At 47.2% G+C, this 14,733-nt stretch overlaps 1 long non-coding RNA gene across 1 annotated transcript in view; it reads left to right on the top strand.

Annotated features, from left to right (window-relative positions):
- Positions 1-413: 413 nt before the first annotated feature.
- LOC310671749 overlaps positions 414-14,733 on the top strand; it is a 180,354-nt gene continuing 166,034 nt past the window's right edge. The window contains exon 1 of the long non-coding RNA XR_014508146.1: positions 414-424. This is a non-coding gene — a long non-coding RNA (uncharacterized lncRNA). The remainder of the gene's footprint in view (positions 425-14,733) is intronic.

The raw sequence follows: 14,733 nt of genomic DNA, 5'->3' as shown, positions 1-14,733 counted from the left end.
CAGAACAGGAAGAGGGATCGCTGCACAGTGAAAGCAGCAATCCCTCTTGCTGTTCTGGCTTCTGGGATAGCTGCACAGTCTTACTTTTTAGGAGGGAAAAAGTGAGTCTTATACAGCAAAAAATACGGTAATAAACGAAAATATGGCCTTATTCCCTTATGGGGGACACAAGAGCCATTTGTAGGTTCTCCATCGGTCAGAGAAAATAACAGAGGCCAACCAGAGAATATTGCAAAGCAAAGCAGCTAGTAAGCTTGATCTTTATTGAACTGTTGCAACAGGGTGCTCCCCTCACACGCAGGATAAAGAAGGAGGACCCAGGGTGTGCCCACCCTTATATAGACATTTTAAATTGGCCGCCAAGACCACCCCCAGAAACATCATACCTACACCACAGAAAGGGCGGGCTACTGCAGAAATCTGAGTGGGTTGTTTACCTCCTGTCTGGCAAGTTACCGTATTTCTCGCTCTATAGGACGCAGACACATTTCCCCTCCAAAAATTAAGGGGAAATGTGTGTGCGTCCTGTGGAGCGAATGCAGGCTCCTTGGCTTCAGCGATAGCAACGCGAAGCCTCCAAAGCGCAGAGGGAGCGCTCCCTCCACGCTCCGGAGGCTACGCATTGCTTTCGCTGAAGCCCGGAGAGTGAGAGGGGTCGGTGCGCACTGACCCCTCTCGCTCTCCAGGCTTCAGGGATAGCCGCCTGAAGCCTTTGGAGCTCAGTGCGAGGTCCTGCTGCGCTCCAAAGGTTTCAGGGATCTTTGAGGCTGGCAGTGGGGGAAAGCAGCGTCAGCCCCAAAGAGCAGGTCAAAAGGAACCCGAAGCCTCCGGAGCGTCCTATAGAGCGAAAAATACGGTACCTGTTAATGCTTACTTGATTGGATACCCCGGGGAGCCTGGCCAGTCTTTTGTAATGATAAATACTTAGTTCCTGAGCCAGGTCATAGGCTCACCCTATTTATACACAGACATACCCTTAAGACAGGATTTGTGAAGGAAAAGACAATGGGGAGGCTTTTCCATTTGCCTTTGCAGAGAAAACATTTGGTCAGTTTGGGAGTCAAAATGGCTTCATGGCTGCTCCCCTGCGCTGCCCCAGACATGTGGTTTATATATTTATGTATGTGTTTGCTTGGTACATTTATGAACCTTTATTATACACATACACTGAGGTCCAGCTCCGAGGGCCTTCTGGCGGTTCCCTCACTGCGAGGGGCCAAGTTACAGGGAACCAGGCAGAGGGCCTTCTCGGTAGTGGCGCCCGCCCTGTGGAACGCCCTCCCATCAGATGTCAAAGCGATAACTACCTGACATTCAGAAGACATCTGAAGGCAGCCCTGTTCAGGGAAGTTTTTAATATGTGACATTTTAGTGTATTTTTCATCTTTGTTGGAAGCCGCCCAGAGTGGCTGGGGAAACCCAGCCAGATGGGCGGGGTACAAATAATAAATTATTGTTATTATTATTACATAAGACCTTATTTTTTTTATTTCATGTCTTTCTGCTTTCTTCATTCCCGTATTGTTTTTCTCCAAACCGCTTTCGGATGCCAGGGTCTTGAATGATATTACTCCAAATGAAGATGTAGCTTTCTCACTCTTGGTTGCTTGTTACTTTCTGGGATGCTGGAACAGAAAATGCATTTTTATCTCCTTTTCACTCTCGGGGTATAGGTCTGGGTCTGCCTTTCATCATTCTCAAGGAAAACCGAGTCTCTCTGGGCTCCACTAGGTGGAGACACTTTCTTGGTGGAATAGGACATAGACGGTATCACCCTAAAGGTAAAGGTAAAGGGACCCCTGACCATTAGGTCCAGTCGTGACCGACTCTGGGATTGAAGCGCTCATCTCACTTTATTGGCTGAGGGAGCTGGCATACAGCTTCCGGGTCATGTGGCCAGCATGACTAAGCTGCTTCTGGCCAACCAGAGCAGCGCACAGAAACGCTGTTTACCTTCCCACCGGAGCGGTACCTATTTATCTACTTGCACTTTGACGTGCTTTCGAACTGCTAGGTTGGCAGGAGCAGGGACCGAGCAACGGGAGCTTACCCCATCGCAGGGATTCGAACCACCGACCTTCTGATCGGCACGTCCTAGGCTCTGTGGTTTAACCCACAGCGCCACCCATTAAACTACGGCACCTTAGTCTGACACAAGGCACTTGCAGATTACATTGGGAAACCATGAGGCTCAAGTGCCAGGGTCTGACACCTACTCGACTCTCCCGATGTGATGAAGACTTGCAACTCTTCAAGAGATGATTAGGGAATCTTAGCAGCCTTTGAATCTGGAGCCTTCAAGAAGGAGGAAGACACTTTTCTGCTCCAGGCCTTCCTCAACCATATGCTAAATGCACAGAGAAGTGGGAAGATAGACCTTGCTGCAGGCACTGACGTCATGCGCTCTGCTGTCTCTGCCCCATTGCTGTGCACATGTTCAAAGGGGTGCCTATGCGCCCACAGCTGCACAGACACAGAGAGACACAGTGCCCCACGCAGATGGGACTCCCAGGGTGGTGGCCTTTTGCAATTTTGCCATGAATGCACAAGATGGGGCAGTACTAGGACCTAGGACCCTCGTACCTACGGGACCACCTCTCCCGGTATGCCCCACGGAGAGCCTCAAGGTCCATAAATAGCAACACCCTAGAGGTCCCGGGACCTAAGGAAGTCAATTAGCCTCAGCCAGGGCCAGGGCCTTTTCAACACTAGCCCCGGCCTGGTGGAATGCTCTGTCTCATGAGACCAGGGCCCTGCAGGATCTGATTTCTTTCCGCAGGGCCTGTAAGACAGAGTTGTTCCGCCTGGCCTTTGGCTTGGAGCCAATTTGATTCCCTCCCCCTCTTTCTTTTTCCTTTCTCCTCCTGTGATGAGGTTGCATTTTTGCATTTTAATATTTTAATGTTTCAATATTTTAATGTTGTATTTTAATCTTGTTTTTAAGTTGTATTCATTCAACTTGTTTTTATTATTGCTTGTTAGCCACCCTGAGCCCGGCCTTGGCTGGGGAGGGCGGGGTATAAATAAAAATTATTATTATTATTATTATTATTATTATTATTATTATTATTATTATTACTGTGTAGCCCATGGGGTGGGCCTCAGGTCATGCTCTCAAGCAGAAAGGTCCGAAGAGGCTTGTTCCACCAGTCCAATGGCAGAGTTGCGAGAGATGCTGTACTTTTAAAAGGCACCTCGCCAAGGAGCCTAAACTTGCTCATGAGCCATTTTGTAGATGTTGTAAGGGAGGCAGCAAATCTTCCCAGCCTTTCATTCTGCAAAGCAAGCCACTCAAGGCTCAAGCCGCTGCTTTTGATCTGACGGCATAAATATACAGATTTGAAGCATCTGTCTTGCTCACTAAACCTACTTGGGTGGTTGAAATAATGGGATTTCCTTCCGAGGGAATCCTTTAAGAAGCAGTGGGGATAAGGACAGGAGTGGACACACAAGCACAAAGGGCTTCTCTGGTGAATCTTTCCTGTGGCCTATGGAATCTACTCTCCTTCGATGCATGTATCACGTGGGCCAAGAGCCCAGCCAAGAGCCCAGCAGCTCCGGGGAGTCATTTTGGACTCATAGCTGTCCATGGAGGTGCAGGTTAATTCTTTCTCCAGGGCAGCTGTCTATCAGTTCCATCTGGTACACAGGCTGAGACGCTACCTGCCCACAGACTGTCTCCCCAGCGTGGTGCTTGCTCTAGTTATCACCCACTTGGACAACTGCAATGCGCTCTACGTGGGGCAACCTTTGAAGGTGACCCAGAAACTACAAGAAATCCAGAATGCGGCAGCTAGACTGGTGACTGGGAGTGGCCACCGAGACCACATAACATCGGTCCTGAAAGACTTACATTGGCTCTCAGTACGTTTCAGAGCACAATTCAAAGTGTTGGTGCTGACCTTTACAGTCCTAAACGGCCTCAGCCCATTTGGAAACGAATGAGTCAGACTTAATTGAAAGCCCCATTGTGCAATGAAGAGAAGGACCTGTGCACACCAACTGAAGCAGGACCCTGAGCCCATAGTTGGGCTGGATGCATCACTGACTCGTCCCTTACCTCCTTTGCTAGGGAGGTGGAATGTGAACTGGTTGAGCCTGATAGTTACAGCCTAAATGGTGGACACTTGGGCAAGGGGAAAATAGTGAAAACTGGCAAAGACTTTGGGCAGTGTTGATGGGTAAATCAGTCATCCAACAGTTTTAGGAACAGAATACCTATTGAACTATTCAATAGTTGATTTGCTCTGAAGTTGTCCCCAGGTGATCTTGTCATTGTCTCTTTCCAAGAATTTCCACAACCAAAGGCAGATTGTGTTTTCTTAGAGTCTTTGAAATAGGTAACAAAGGTAAAGGCGATGGACGATTAAGTCCAGTCAAAGGTGACTATGGGGTTGTGGTGCTCATCTCGCTTTCAGGCCGAGGGAGCCGGCGTTTGTCCACAGACAGCTTTCTGGGTCATGTGGCCAACATGACTAAACTGCTTCTGGTGCAACAGAATACCATGATGAAAACCAGAGTGCACGAAAATGCCATTTACCTTCCCGCTGGAGTGGTACCTATTTATCTACTTGCGCTGGCGTGCTTTTGAACTGCTAGGTTGGCAGGAGCTGGGACAGGGCAATGGGAGCTCACCCCGTTGCAGGGATTCGAACCGCCAACCTTCTGATCAGCAAGCCCAAGAGGCTCAATGGTTTAGACCACAGCGCCACCTTTGGAATATACTCAGAAGAAGACTCTTTCTTTCTTGTTGGTAGCATTGGGACTGTTATTATATGTATGTTGATGCTGCTTGACTAAATGTTTGAATTTTTTACTGATTCATAATTTCTGTAAGTTGCCCAGAGGGATAAAAATGCCACAAGTAATTAAATATATAATCCTGCACAGAGACCAAGCCAGCTCAGTTCCTGATTCCACTTGCATCTTCATAGAAAGGACAGGCTCACATTCAGTTGAAAGCTCCAGTAGTGCATTTAAAGTAACTTTAGACTCTACCTTACCGAAGGCTCCCCACAACCCTTTAGATCAGTGGTGGCCAAACTTGGCCCTCCAACTGTTTTTGGACTACAATTCCCATCATCCCTAGCTAACAGTACCAGTGGCCAGGGATGATGAGAATTGTAGTCCCAGAACAGCTGGAGGACCAAGTTTGGCCCATAGCTGCTTTAGATGGTATCAGTGTGAATGACTTACGGTAATTTACTTTAAACAAGCTAAGCCAGCCATGCTGCTTTGCCCACCACCCCCCAGCTCATTTTCCTGTGGGGGTCCTGGACAGCTACCCAAATTGTGCCCTTAATAAGCTCTGGTATTGTTCCATTAGTGATGGATGAATCTGTTGGTTTTGGCTTCTCTCAGTTTCCCACATTTCCACAGCAATTTGTGATTTGTTTTATTTGGGTTGGGGGGCGGAATCCTTCGAAAATTTTGCTAGCATTTAATTGTGGATACCTCCTGATATCTGGGACGCGGGTGGCGCTGTGGGTTAAACCACAGAGCCTAGGACTTACCAATCAGAAGGTCGGTGGTTCGAATCCCCGTGACGGGGTGAGCTCCCGTTGCTCGGTCCCTGCTCCTGCCAACCTAGCAGTTCGAAAGCACGTCAAAGTGCAAGTAGATAAATAGGTACCGCTCCAGCGGGAAGGTAAATGGCATTTCCATGCTCTGCTCTGGTTCGCCAGAAGCGGCTTAGTCATGCTGGCCACATGAACTGGAAGCTGTATGCCGGCTCCCTCGGCCAATAAAGCGAGATGAGCGCCACAACCCCAGAGTCATCCGTGACTGGACCTAATGGTCAGGGGGATCTTTACCTTTACCTCCTGATATACATATTTTTTCAAACAGGTCCCCCCCCCCCATATAATGTTGCTTTGTATGTTATTTTCACCAACCTATGCACACCTTCCCCTGACATGTGCATCTTCATAAACATGTTCTGGTTGCAGAAATTCATTGCAAAATTCGGAGAAGTGCAAAATTTGAAAGATGCTTGTGTTGCTGTTTGAGACGCCCCGGTGGCAAGTCCTTCAAATGTTTAGACAAAGCATGAATGATACACTGGGCAAAGGATTCAGGATATAATATCCAAATGGCAAGTTGGGAAAGGTTATGGGAAACAGACTTGAAATTTACGGCATGTTGTACATTGAAAGAAAATTACAGTGGTGCCCCGCAAGACGAATGCCTCGCAAGACGGAAAACCCGCAAGACGAAAGGGTTTTCCGTCTGCAGAGGCGCTTCGCAAGACGAATTTCCCTATGGGCTTGCTTCGCAAGACGAAACTTGACGAAAATTTTCGGGGGGTTTTTTCCGCTCCAAAACCCCTTTTTCTGAATCGCTAAGCTGCTAAAAGCATTTTAGCAGCAAAACCGCTAATCCCCCAAGCCTTAAAAAGCCATTTTTAGCCCTTAAAATGTCAATAGCGCTAATAGCGCTACTCCGTCAATGGGCTTGCTTCGCAAGACGAAAAAACCGCAAGACGAAAAGACTCCCGGAACGGATTCTTTTCGTCTTGCGAGGCACCACTGTATATGAAAATGATGTGCCGGTGGTATTTGACTCCTAGTAAGTTGGCAAAAATGTATAGGACAAGTAGAAATACCTGCTGGAAATGTAAAGAAAAAGAAGGTACCTTTTATCATATGTGGTGGCCATGTAAGGTAACAAAAGCTTTCTGGGAGATGATATATAATGAAATGGAAAAAAAATGCTTAAAATAACCTTTGTTAAGAAACCAGAAGCGTTTTTATTAGGAATTACAGGTGCCAACATTCCAAGGGAGTAGGAAATACTTTTTTATGTATGGAACAACATAATGGATGTTATGTATGGATGTTACTAGCCCAGAGATGGAAAGAAGACAAAGTCCCTGCCAGAGAGGAATGGCAAACCAAGATGATGGACTATGTGGAGATGACAAAACTGACTGGAAAACGCAGAAACCAAGAGGACAAAAACTTTATAAAAGAATGGGGGAAATGTATAAGTTACTTAGGAGACCGTTGTAAGCAGATGGAAACATTGGCAGGATTTTGATTTCACTTGTAGTGTAATAATTAACATGGATAATAAGAATTGATATAAAAGTCAGAGTGTGGAAGAATGTGCAGTTCTAAATGTTTAAAATGGGACCCCATGGAGGGGGTGGAGGGAAGTCATGAGATTTGGATGAATCTCTGTACAGTGGTACCTCGGGTTAAGAACTTAATTCGTTCTGGAGGTCCGTTCTTAACCTGAAACTGTTCTTAACCTGAGGTAACACTTTAGCTAATGGGGCCTCCTGCTGCCGCCGCGCGATTTCTGTTCTCATCCTGAAGCAAAGTTCTTAACCCGAGGTACTATTTCTGGGTTAGCGGAGTCTGTAACCTGAAGTGTCTGTAACCCGAGGTATCACTGTGATGGCCTGGGAATCCGATTCAGAGGCTGAACCGGAGGAACCCCAGCCTGCACAGGAGTCCCCGCCTCCAGGGCCGGCTGAGCTGGGGCAGGGCCTTGGATCTGAAGCACCTGCACCTGTGCCGGATCCTCAGGAGCAGGCACCAGGTGAATCCACTCTGGCTCCGGAGGTGGTTGAGGACACAGTGCCTACAGGTGAGTCTCCCCTGGGTCCAGTAACCCTTCAGCCTCTCCTGAACTGCAGAGGCTCAGGGCAGAGAGGCGGAGGGAACTGGTTTCTCCCAGGAGGAGTGCTCGCCTTAAGGCCAGGAGAGGCGGGTCTCCTGGGGGCCGGGACCGCCCCTGGCCTCAGAGAAGATCAAGGCCAGTCAGCCCGGTCCCAGGTTGCGGGAGCAACGTCATTGAATACCTGCTTCTGCCCGGACCCAGTCCTGTCCTTCCAGAGTTCCCGTCCCCGCCCGGCTTCCTTCTTCGGACCCCGCCTCGCTCTTTGTGAACTGTTTCCAGACTCGTGACCCAGGACCAGACTTTGACCACGCCAATGGTAACCATCCCCCTGGGACCAGCACAACCACTCTATATGGATATATATCTGGTTTTTCAAAAAATAATTTTGTATTTGTAAAACCAAATAAAAATGATTTTAAGAAAAGAAAGACAATGCGTGAATGGGGCAGGCTGTCATGAAAACGCAGGTGGCATTAGGCTTTAGTAGAAATGTTATAAGGAGTTATGTACAAATAACTTTTTAAATGCTAAGGTTTTTTCTTTTTAGGGTGAGATAAGGTTAAAATAAATTAAGATAATTAAAGGACAGAATATAGTGAAAGATGGAAAGGATTCGCTGAGAAAATTGATAATTAGAATACAAAAGAGGGAGGTGTGAGGAGGTCAAGGAAATAAATTAATGAAGATAAGAATATGGAATTATTGGATTTGTTTTTAAATTTATCTTTTTTTGTTTTTATTTTTTTGATGTTGGTATGTTGTATTTTCTTTTTTCTTTTTTATCATTGATCTGTATTGTTAACTTTGTTTGTTTGCTTTTCTTGTCTTTTTTCCTTTCTTTTCTTTTGTAACTTTAAAATCCCAATAAATATTATTTTTAAAAAAAGAAAAAGAAAACGCAGATGGAACTGAATTTCTCCCCCACAGACTGGAGATGGGACTCGACTCAGCTCCCGCTCATCCCAGCATTGGTCCGTCATACAAGCCACATAACAGCCACATCCCAGAGATTAATAAACAGTAGGAAGTGGCTGTCCTGGCCTGTGCTCTGGCAGCCTTCCTGCCCCCCCCCCAGCCCCCTGCACTCGTGCCTCAGCCTAGGGATCAAGGGGCCTCTTGCGCAGTCTCGTCATCTGGAAGATAATTGGATTTTAGCAAAAGGGAAAAAGCAGTGGAGACGGTGCCCCTGGTGCTGAACTTGTTCATGTTGCCTGGGCGGGCGGCAAATTATCTCCTGCCCGGAGGACCCAACTCTATTCTCTTTTCTCTCTCTCTCTCTGAACCAAGGAGTCCATTAAGTTGAGTCAGTTTCTGTCTCTTCCATTTCCAGGCAAGGAGGTTTAGTGCAGCTTGATGAGGGGGAGATAATAGCATAGTAATTTAATCGTCTCCCCAACCCCCTCCTTCCCTCCCACCCCCATCTTGTAGCATCAGGAAATTAGGAGGGAAGGAGACAGTAATCCGGATGGCATCGACTTTAACCCTTGTAATGTGGAGCGAGGCCAGTTCCCCCCCCAGAAGCAGCAGCGGCCATGAGAGGGAGGCATAAGGCAGGCCCCACGAGGCTCCCTGTGAAATGGCTCTTGACCTCTTGGTGCTTGGTGAACTCTTGTGAACTGGCTCCATCGGAAAGCCGTGCTTTCCAGGGCATTTGGGCACCTGGAGCGGAGCTGAGACTCGCTGCAACATTCGGACGCCAGTTCCTGCGTTAATCCCATTAGTATTGCTAACGAGGATACTTGGCTCTTGCTGCCCAGGAGTTATCTTTCCTTTCCTTTCTTGCTTCCCACTCAACAAGAATCAGTTGTAAAGAGGGCAAATGTGGAGGACCCCTTTAAGAGGAACTGTTCACCATATCACACTATCCAGCGCTACATACTGTGGGTTAAACCACAGAGCCTAGGACTTGCTGATCAGAAGGTCGGCGGTTTGAATCGCCGCGACAGGGTGAGCTCCCATTGCTCTGTTCCTGCTCCTGCCAACCTAGCAGTTCGAAAGCACGTCAAAGTGCAAGTAGATAAATAGGTACCACTCCAGCGGGAAAGTAAGCGGCATTTCCGTGTGCTGCTCTGGTTCGCCAGAAGCGGCTTAGTCATGCTGGCCACAAGACCCGGAAGCTGTACGCCGGCTCCCTTGGCCAATAAAGCGAGATGAGCGCCAGAATCATCTCATCTGATGGGAGGGCGTTCCACAGGGTGGGTGCCACTACTGAGAAGGCCCTCTGCCTGGATCCCTGTAACTTGGCTTTTCATAGCGAGGGAACCGCCAGAAGGCCCTCGGCGCTGGACCTCAGTGTCCGGGCTGAACGATGGAGGTGGAGACGCTCCTTCAGGTATACTGGAATCAAATGCAAAGTAGTGTTCTATAGGGAACAACAGACTTTTGGAATTTACGAACAGGGAGCCTCTGAGTCCAGGAATTTGTTTTCACTACCGGAATTGTGCTCATACTCCTGTCACACAAAAACGCATCCCTTGTCCCCCCCCCCCACTCCAAGCTCTCTTTATTTCAGCAGCCTAATTTAGATGGGTTGGGGGGGGGGGGAGAGAGCATTTCTGCTTCTTCTACACATATGTTTAAGAACAGCCATTCCCAGGAGCTGAGTCATGTCAGCGCTGAGACTTAATGGGCTGACTCATCCAATGTGTCATCACCTGTTCTTGCCAGGCATGCAAGCCTGTTTTTTGGGGTAGGCACCATCACATGGGATGGGAGAGTGTGAAAAAACATGCCTTGCATGCTGCTGAGTGCTTCTGGGAGTTCATCCTTCCTCCCAGGCTACGGACCAGACCAACTGTGCAAAGTTAGCCCCTGAAAGAATTCTTCTTGTACTGTATCACTTTGAATGGGTGGCGGCAGAAACGACACATTTGAATGCTCCCCCATATAAATAAATCTAAAACTTAGCCCATCGAGAAAGGCTTTTCCTTAATCTCCTCCCTATATGTTTACTTTCTACCCACCATGAGAGAGTTGTGTGTGGGGGTGTTTTAATGTGGGGGCGCAGCTAAGCATATGATATCCCCCAGCTGCAGTCTGGAGTGGGAGAGACAGGCAGGCTTCTGTTGCATATTTCTCATGACTGTTGATAAATTTGGCCCTACTTATCAGGCCAGAGTTCTAGCTTGGCCAGCCATCCCCAAATATGTGTCCCTTTACTAGGAGAGTAGCTCTCCTTACCCTTTCACCATTGTTGTTGTCGTTTAGTCGTGTCCGACTCTTCGTGACCCCATGGACGAGAGCACGCCAGGCACTCCTGTCTTCCACTGCCTCCAGCAGCTTGGTCAGACTCATGCTGGTAGCTTCGAGAACACTGTCCAACCATCCCGTCCTCTGTCGTCCCCTTCTCCTTGTGCCCTCCATCTTTTCCAACATCAGGGTCTTTTCCAGGGAGTCTCCTCTTCTCATGAGGTGGCCAAAGTATTGGAGCCTCAGCTTCAGGATCTGTCCTTCCCGTGAGCACTCAGGGCTGATTTCCTTCAGAATGGATAGGTTTGATCTTCATGCAGTCCATGGGACTCTCAAGAGTCTCCTCCAGCACCATAATTCAAAAGCATCAATTCTACAGCAACCAGCCTTCTTTATGGTCTAGCTCTCACTTCCATACATCACTACTGGGCAAACCACAGCTTTAACTATACGGACCTTTGTCGGCAAGGTGATGTCAGCTTTCACCATTACATTGCTCCAAATATTCAAACCACAAAATCCACCCTTCTGTGTTTCATTTTCCAAAAAGCAAGCCTCTGGAACCCTTGCCTTATCCAGCCACATATGTGAATGGCAAGGGTGTATGTGTGTGAATGCACTCTGCACATGCTCAGAAGCACTGTTGGACTACTTTGCATGCCCCAAGGGTTGACATTTGAAAGGAATCTGTAAAGTCCTCACACCCCACCATTACTGCCTGCCCAGCCTTGTTAAGGTGTTCTCTACCTTCATACTTCAGGGGCAAATATACTCATAACCTTGCTCTGTCTTTTCCAGCAACAATAAATTTCCTTCCAGGGTTAATGGCTCAGCCTCAGCACCTGCCTTTGTGAGAACTTGAAGCTGGGAGATAGATGAGCCACCCGTCTGTTTTCTAATGAGGCTGTCTGGGCTTACTTCATTCAGCCACCTGCTGCCTCCCACATCAGCCGATTCCTGATTCTCAGCTACTAGGTGACTCCATCCTACGCTGCTGGCATTCCCCCCAGCATTACATCAGTCTTTGGATGAAAATGCCTGTGGGCCTCTTGTTGCTACATGAGGCTGGGATGCTAAAGGCCAGGCAGAGGACAAAAGTGGTACCCGGAAAAGGGGCCATATGCTTTGCAGGCATAAGGAAATTGTGGTCTTGCAAGGGTGCAGGGAACGTTGTTTGAGCTATTGCAGAGCTACAGGTCCCAGAATAAGTAGAAGGGGGAAGCCCTGCCAATTATATCAGAGGACAGCTCTAGAAGCAATGTGTACATAAGCATTCAACAGAGTTTAGCATTACAGCTAAACTTGCTTTCTCTTGTGTATGGTCTTAGCTCCCAACAAAGGGCCTTCTTTTATTTTAGGTGACAGCATGCAAAATTGTTCCCTGCCTGCATCGATCTGAGTTACTGACACCTTAGGAATGGCAACTGTTCTGTCCCCTGTGGATACCTGTCCATGGCTTCTGGTTTGCAAATGTATGGAGATTGGTACGATTTGTGGACACAGACAGCTGTGCAATGAACCAACGGGACACAAAAATTAAATGACTACAGACCTCACCTTTTGAACTAGAACCTGGTCATTGCAGAAATGCATTTATTAAAGTCTGGCTGCTGGTTTGTTGTTTGATTTGCATTATTATTATTTATTATACAGCTTATGCTGATTTTTTTATGCTTCTGATTTGCTGTTCTTTTTAAAAAAAGATTTTTCCATCATCCTTTTTTCTTGCTTTAGCTTGCAAGTCACCTCAACAGTCTGTAATACACTTACAGTCAGTGTATAAACCTATTTATCAACCAATTACTTCAATGAAAGGGGATGGGGTGGGGAAGAGGGAATGTGCTGTCTAATGAAGTAGTCAGATTTTGACTCTTTCCTATCCATCTTCCTGTGTTGTAACACACACACACACACACACACACACTCTCTTACACCATTTCCCATGAAATATGGGTGGGTTTTTTAAAAGCACATTATAAGTAATTCAAGATGGCACTGGCCTATGCCAAATTAGTATAAAGATACTATGTTTATTCCCTTCAAATGGTCAACAGTAACACCGGGGGGGAACACAGAAGGAAAGTGCATTCTGATGGGGGGGAGGGGAGAGAGAGGTTTGTCCCACATATTAAGATTTCTGAAAGAGAGATCATGACAGATTTCACGTTTCTGCTTCCACCTTTCCTCTAACGTGTCCTATTGATTTGATTGCTAATTTTCAGGTGAGCACACTTACGACTGCAGTCTTAATTTCCAGTTTGTGATTCCGTTATCATTTGTATGGGGAGAGTACCATTCCTTCAAGTAACCTCAGAGGTCCAGCAATGGGTGGGAGGGCAAGCTACTTGCTTGGAGTGGGTGGGGGTGGAAAGTGCTTGCCTCCACTTGCTCCCTCTGTTGCCGCCTCTGCTCCTAGTTGCAGCTACAGGTGTGTCCTAAGGTACGGGCATCTTGATTCAAAGCCCCCTGAAGCCAACAGGCCAAACATCTCTGTGAACCGCTGACCATGTGATTTGCAGAGGTGTAAAATGAGAGAGTGTTGCACAACCCTGGGATCCAGCTAAGACTCCTGTTGTCTGTGCACTGCTTTCAATACACTCCAATACACAGTTAAGCATACCTCTTTAGCTGCTGTTCATCTTGCTAAGGTGTCCAATATTGCTACTGTATAGGAGTTAGCACCATGGGGTTCAAGGTTACCCAATTCTGTGCTGGATTATGGCTTTATAATTCATAACTAAAATTCACAACTGGCTGTGTAGGATGCTGCCATCTGGATACAGCCATTCAGAGCTGGTACACAGAGAAAGTTGTGCAATATCAGCAGACCTTTAATGCTGGTATCGTTATCTCACCATTGTTCCAAAGCTTGGTTCTTAAGGATTGCCACCCAACCTTCCTATCCCTACCCCTGGTAGAAGAAGCAGTCGTGGAGAAAGGCTTGCATTTTGCCCTGCAACAAGGGAACCGGTTTCCTTCTCATGAGCCTAGCTGCTGTTTCAGCACCACGGACAGCGCTTGCCGTTTATAGCAGATAATTCCTTCTTTGCCAAGCGCCTCAATCCCTGTTGACATTGGTTAAGAACCCATTGGGCAAAGGATGCACATTGCACATAAAAAAATGTCAAAGACGTTGTTACACTGAAGCCTTGAATGGCCTCAGAGCAGCTTCATGAGTCTCTGAATGGAAACATTCTGAAGCCTAGCCTTCTGTCTTTTCAAGAGATTTGCAAAAACACAAAGAGAAATAAACCTATTGGGCAGAGGTGAAGAGGGTAATAAAGCGACCCTCAGGCCTTAGATATTAAAAGCCACATGAGATGCAAAAATCCCCTGATGTGTGGGGCTAAGATTAAGGGGAGGAAATTAGGACTTGCCAAAGCCAATCAACTCAGTGGTCCAGTTCAGCCCTTGCCTCTTGCTTATCCAAATATTTTCTGAGCACTTCCTCTCTCCAGGCTATCCCACCAGCCAATGGCCTAGCTAGGAACCAGCTCACCAAGACACATGCTGCCAAAAGGCACACACAGTTGCTCCCTGCAAGTCATAAACAAAAAAATCAGCAATGAGGAAAGCGGGAGAGGTCATTGTGAGGAGCATGGGATGGGGGGGGGATGAAAATGGCACAGATTAGGACACTGCTCTTTGCTAATAAGCCAGCTGCTGGTTTGCAGACTATTTAAAGCAACTGGACAAAGAGAAACATGGTGAACAGGCAGCGCAACGGCCATTTCACGCGGCACCAATAGATTCCTATGATGTGACCATTGCTCTCAAATTTTGCTGCAACATCTAATGGAGCTGAATGTTGGAAAGGACTTCTTCACACAACTTAAACTATGGAATTCATTCCTGCAAGAGGCAGCTGCCAACTTGGATGGCTTTAAAAGAGGATTAGGTGAATTTATGGAGAATAGG

The sequence above is a fragment of the Podarcis tiliguerta genome, assembly GCF_965153285.1.
Source record: "Podarcis tiliguerta genome assembly, chromosome: 2".
In the NCBI taxonomy this organism is placed as follows: Eukaryota; Metazoa; Chordata; class Lepidosauria; order Squamata; family Lacertidae; genus Podarcis; species Podarcis tiliguerta.
Note: the sequence above shows the minus strand (reverse complement) of the source record. Positions and strands in the feature narration are given on the sequence as shown.